We start from the raw sequence: 5,753 nt of genomic DNA, 5'->3' as shown, positions 1-5,753 counted from the left end.
AGCAGCTGACGACGACCAGCGTGATTGAGAATGGTGCATAAACTCCAGTAGATCAACAGAGCGTGAAGCAGTGTTCTCCATGCCAAACCTATCGCAGACAGCAGCGACGAGAGAGCAACACGGGATGATATGGTCAATGGACTCGCGGGCCGGGCATATATCGCAATCAGCATGAGAAACCACCGAGGTCCATTGTTTCCTGACCATGTCATCTCTTGTATTCAGACGACCCCAAAAAGCCAGCCATAAGAAGATCTGATATTTAAGCGGAATTATGGGGTCCCAAACCCACAAGTTGAACCGGTCGTTCATCCCCCGAAAAGTGAGAAGGTGATAAAAATAGGAAGTGCTCAAGAGATTTCCATAGATGGAAGAAGAACGGGTGTCTTGGTCGAGAGACGCAGGTTGAATGCCCAGCAGAAGGGAGTGAAGGCGGCGCAGCTCCTGGACGGCCGATCTTGTAAGGTTAGGGTGCAGCTGAACATCCCAAACACCATCAACAGAGAGTTGCGAAGCAACCGAAGAAGTGATGTCCTTTGCAAAGGTGTATAGAGTCGGCAGCACATGAATGAGACGCCCGGCATCCAACCATTTGTCATGCCAAAAAGAGAGATGGCGCCCATTACCCAGAGAGCATCTGGATGCATAGAGAACCATGGGAATAAAATGCTTGAGACCTTTCCAAATAGGTGTATCCCTGCTGTGAGCTCCAAAAGCCATACGACGATTGTAGTATTGTGAAGCAAACCATTGGAAACAAGGAATATCAGAGAACTGCAGAACTTTGGCCATGAACTTGCATATCATAGCTTGATTATGAGCAACCACATCACACACGCCTAGCCCACCAGAACACTGCGGCATAGTTACATAATCCCAAGCCACCAAGCATTGGCCACCCTGTATGTTGTTCTTGCCTTGCCAGAAAAACGCCCTAGAGAGATTGTTCAACTTTGCAAGGGATTCCTTGGGCCAAGGGAAGCATGTCATGTAGTAGCTTGCAATGGAAGCAAGCACAGAGTGCAGCAGCGTTAGACGACCACCCCAGGATAACAGAGTAGCTAACCATCCTGACAATCACTTGTCTACCTTGTGGATCACCGACAGCAGCATGCCATGCTTGATTTTGTGCAAAGATAAGGGGAATCCAAGATAAGTGCATGGGAAGGAAGAAACTGGGCAGCCGAACAGAGTAGCAATCTTAGATGTGGTGTCAGCATCCAGCCCAATGGGAACCAAAGTGCTCTTGTCAAAATTTATGTGCAAACTAGTGAAATCCATGAAAGCTGTTAAAAGATCCCGGATGATGGTGGCCTGCTGCATGCTACCCTGGAAGAGAAGTAAGGTGTCGTCCGCATACTGCAGCACCGAAAACAACCTGTCAGATCCGAGAGGATGTACCAACCTCCCGGCCTCTAATGCAACACAGCACAGCCTTTGCAACACGTCAGCCACCAAGATGAACAAAAACGGAGACAAAGAGTCACCCTGCCTGAACCCCCTCTTGGATACGATCGGGTCACCTAGCTCACCATTGACCATGACTCTAGAGCTGGAGGTGTGTAGGAGTGAAGAAATCCAATCAATCCATCTTCGGGGAAAACCCCGTGCTTCCATAATGCTGGAAATGCATGCCCAACTAACACCGTCGAAAGCTTTCCTGAAGTCCAACTTCAGAACAATCATAGGCAAGTGTCACTTATGAGCACTCTGAATCATATCTGCTGCCATGGCAAAGTTTTCCACAATAGACCTGCCTTTAGCAAAGCCTGGCTGCAACGGGTGAATCAACTCAGGCATCTGACGCTGCAGCCTACGGGTGAGAACCTTGCTCGCAAGTTTCGGCACACTGTGGACCATGGAAATTGGTCGGTAGTCACATATGTCAAGAGGTTTTTCCTTCTTCGACAAAAGAGAGATGAAAGCCGTGTTAATACCAGATAGGTCCACCCGGCTGTGATACAGATCTGAGAAGAAACACTGCAAGTCAACCTTGAGGACACTGTGAAAGGCCTTATAGAACTCATTTGTGAACCCATCTGGACCAGGGCTGCGGTTATTCGAAGAGTGGTTGATTGCCTCAAGGATTTTTGCCCAAGAGAACTCACGGTCGAGACAGGACAAGTCCATAAGATCATAGAGGGAGTGAAGTTGAACTGTTGGCAGGGACGGAGAAGGATGACCCGAGATACCTGAGTAGTGACTAGTGGCAAGCTGCAATTTAAGCTGATCGTCAGAGAACTCAACCCCATCATGAACCAGGACCTTGATCTTATTACACCTGGCGTGATGGTTGGCAGCAGCATGGAAGAATTTGTTGATTTCATCACCGGAAACGCACCATCGCAACTTAGCTCGCCTGCGCCACATAGCTGTTTGCCATAAAATAAGCTGCTCAGCCTTAGCAGAAGCAAAAACCCTTAAAACCACCTCTAGAGTAGACATCCTACGTCTCTCTTCAACTGCATTCAAATAATCAACCACCAACTTGTTATTGTTGATTAGCAGTTCCAGACTAGGTCAATTACGCTTCCACTCGCGTAGCCCCGCACGAACGCGCCTCATCTTGAAGCTGATGAGAGAAGCAGAAGATTGGAAGGGCCTGGTACCCTTGGACCAACCCTCTGAAATGATCTTCTTTGTGTCTTCTATGACCAGCCAGCGATTTTCCATGCGGAACAGCTTGCTCTTTACAGCCCCGACACCAAACTGAACTAGAATTGGAACATGATCCGAAGTAACAGCGGGGACAACCGAAGTAGTGGTCTGAACAAACCCCAGGAGCCATTTTGTGTTCACAAAAACTCTGTCCAGACGAACCAGGGTTGGGCTGTCACGCTTGTTCAACCAGGTGACCTGCCTATTAATGATATCCACCTCGTCTAGGTCGTTCTCCCGGATCCACCCATTGAACAACTCCATCATAGACCAGTTGATACGACCACAAGACTTTTCATGCTCAGAGCGGTACATGTTGAAATCCCCCACAACCATCCAAGGCTCCGAAATTGTGTCGACAATAGAACTAACCGTCTCAATAAAGAGAGAGCGCTCATGGTCATGGCAGGGAGCATACACACTCGTAAGCAAGAATGATTCATGGCTAGAAGCGGAGACCAGCCGAATGGTGATATGAAACCTGTGAGCAGCCACAAAATGCCCAGAGACAATAGCAGAATCCCATGCCACCAAGAGACCACCAAACGAACCAGTGGAAGGGACGAACACATGATCATCAAGGTAGGCCGGAAGGAAAGCACCCATCTTTCTCCTGGGTATAGATTCCAGCTTGGTTTCCTGCAAACAAACCACACTAGGACGACAAGAGGTTATCACGTTATGAACCAAAGAACACTTGTACTCATCACCGAGGCCTCTAACATTCCAGTCTAGTAATTTCATTGATAAACAAGCATGACAGAAGCCCGAAAGAGCAGGAGAACAGTTCATGGTAGGAAATAATCCTTAAAGAGCAGAGGAGCATAAGGCTTGCTAGTCTTACACAGGAAAGCCCCAGAAAGGCGGTAACCATGGAGCTAATGCAGTACAACCTGAAGAAGATATGCAGATAACCCGGAAGGGGTGGAACATGCATACTACAATGACGACATGCAACTACAGAACCATGCGGAGGAAGTACATGGCAGAGAAACATAAAAGGCTGAGCAAGAGACAGCCTAGGCCTACACATCTTGAGCATTGCCGTCGCCCACAGAAGAAGCAGAAGAGATATCGATCGGGAAGGACCTAGCAGCCCCAACAGCAGCGACAGTGTCATGCTGAGCTAGGGCATGGGAGAGGATGGCATTAGCGTTGAGATCGCAGCATTTAGCCAACTGCTTGAGCTTGCCCCTAGTCAGAGGTCTTGGAGTGGCGGAGAGGGGGAGCTCCAGGAGGCCAGCAATCGCCGAAACCTTAGACTTCTTGCGACGGCCGCCAGGGGAAGCAGAACCAGAGCTGGAAGAGCAGCCCGCTGCCTTGGCCTTCCTCTTAGACGCCCGCTCGACGGATCCAACCCGCTCCCCGTTGCACAACCGTAGAATCCTAGCGCTGCAGCGTGGAGAAGGGGGGAGCGCGACGGCCGACCGGCTTGACCCGGCGCCCCATGCTTCACCTTGCATCGGTGGCAGCATGTCCGAGGAAGCCGGAGCCAGAGCTTCGCAGGCGAAGGGTGGAGGCGTGGCCACCAGATCCAGAGCCGCCTCCTCCGAGGCAGGAGCCAGCCGCGACGAGCCAGCTGCTGCGGATCCTGGATCCAGCAGCTACAGCGTAGGCGGGAAGGGAAGTAGGTCACCCACGCCAGGCTCGAGAGGCGGCGCCCGACAGCTGCAGAAGGCCGCCGCCACCTGAGTGGGGAGCAACGCACATGCCCCGTGCCTGAGATCGGTGGCCACCATAGGCGAGAGATGACCGCAAGGCAGCATGCCCTCGCCGTTAGGGGGAGATGCTTGATGGGCCTGGAGCAGATGGCCCGGGTGGTGAGAACCAGGTGGGCCTGGACACGAGCCTGTGTTGAGTAGTAGGCGTCCCCCGGCAGGACCGTAGCTTCTCCAAAGAAGAGAAGCGGGCCTGCAGCAGGCAAAAGCCCAGCGGGCACGACGGGCTTGGGCGGGTGTCTGCTCTCCACAGAAGGCAGCAGAGGCAGGGTACGAGCACAAGCCCTGCCGTCACCCGCCTCTGGCCAGAATTTGAACAGCAAGGAACGGCAGCTTTCCCGCACAAGCAGCTCGGATCATAGGTCGGACGACGGAAAGTAGCCATCGTCCACCGCCACCGCACGCAGGGGGATGATCCCAGCAGCAGTATGGCAGTGGCTGAGCTCGAGCTTGAAGGAGAAGGCCATGGCGTTGGGGTCAAAGGAGACGATGAGGCGAGGCTTGTGGGCATCCACCGCTAGCAGAACGGAGCAAAGACAACCCCGGTGCTCATCTTCATGCGCGATTTGTTCGACAGTGGGGAGGTAGAAGGGGGCACACTTGATGAACTTAGGCTTGACGGAGAGCTGGAGCATGGCCATAAGGTCCCCAACGTTGGTGATGAGCGGGTAAAGGAAGGCCCGATATGCCCGTTCATCACCAACGTAGAACGGGCAACATCCCAGATTTCATTGATGAGGACGTCGGCATACTCCCTAGCGCCACCCACCTAGTGGAAGGCGAGGTGGTGCGGAATGTGCTGGAGAGCTTCAACCTTGACAAGCACGAAGATACTCGAGAACTCGCTGCCGTAGAGGCCGTCGTGCTCCACCCGCAAGATGCTAGCGAAGCCAGCGACGGATGCAACAATGCCACGCCTGTTCCAGAGCTCCAGAGGAAGCTTCTCTAGCGAGAGGTTGACGACATGCTTGAAGGAGAAGGAGAAAGCATTGCCCCCCTTGTTGTGCGGCAGGATACGCACAGAGCGATGGGTAACGTACAACATGCTCGCACGGAGGGCAGCAACCTGCTCCTCCTCGTGCTGGAACACGACGAAGACGGTGCCCATCGTAGAACCCGCGAAGTGCACGACAGAGATGCCCAGTCACTACAGGAAGACTCGCTTGAGCCAGGGGAGAAAGCTGGGCCGGGGTGGGGAGATGTTGACAAGGCAGACAAGAGTGTTTGGTCGGGAACCATGGGGTAGTGAACGTCGAGCGAGGTGGGGCGGCCGCGAACCACGGGCTCCATAGGAGCGACGGGAGAGGAAGGCAAGGAGCTAGTGTGCGGAGGAGGCAAGGCTAGCAAGGGAGAGGAGAGGCTAGGTTTGGATGGCAT

Source organism: Triticum dicoccoides, chromosome 2B (assembly GCF_002162155.2).
Source record: "Triticum dicoccoides isolate Atlit2015 ecotype Zavitan chromosome 2B, WEW_v2.0, whole genome shotgun sequence".
Taxonomy (NCBI): domain Eukaryota; kingdom Viridiplantae; phylum Streptophyta; class Magnoliopsida; order Poales; family Poaceae; genus Triticum; species Triticum dicoccoides.
Note: the sequence above shows the minus strand (reverse complement) of the source record.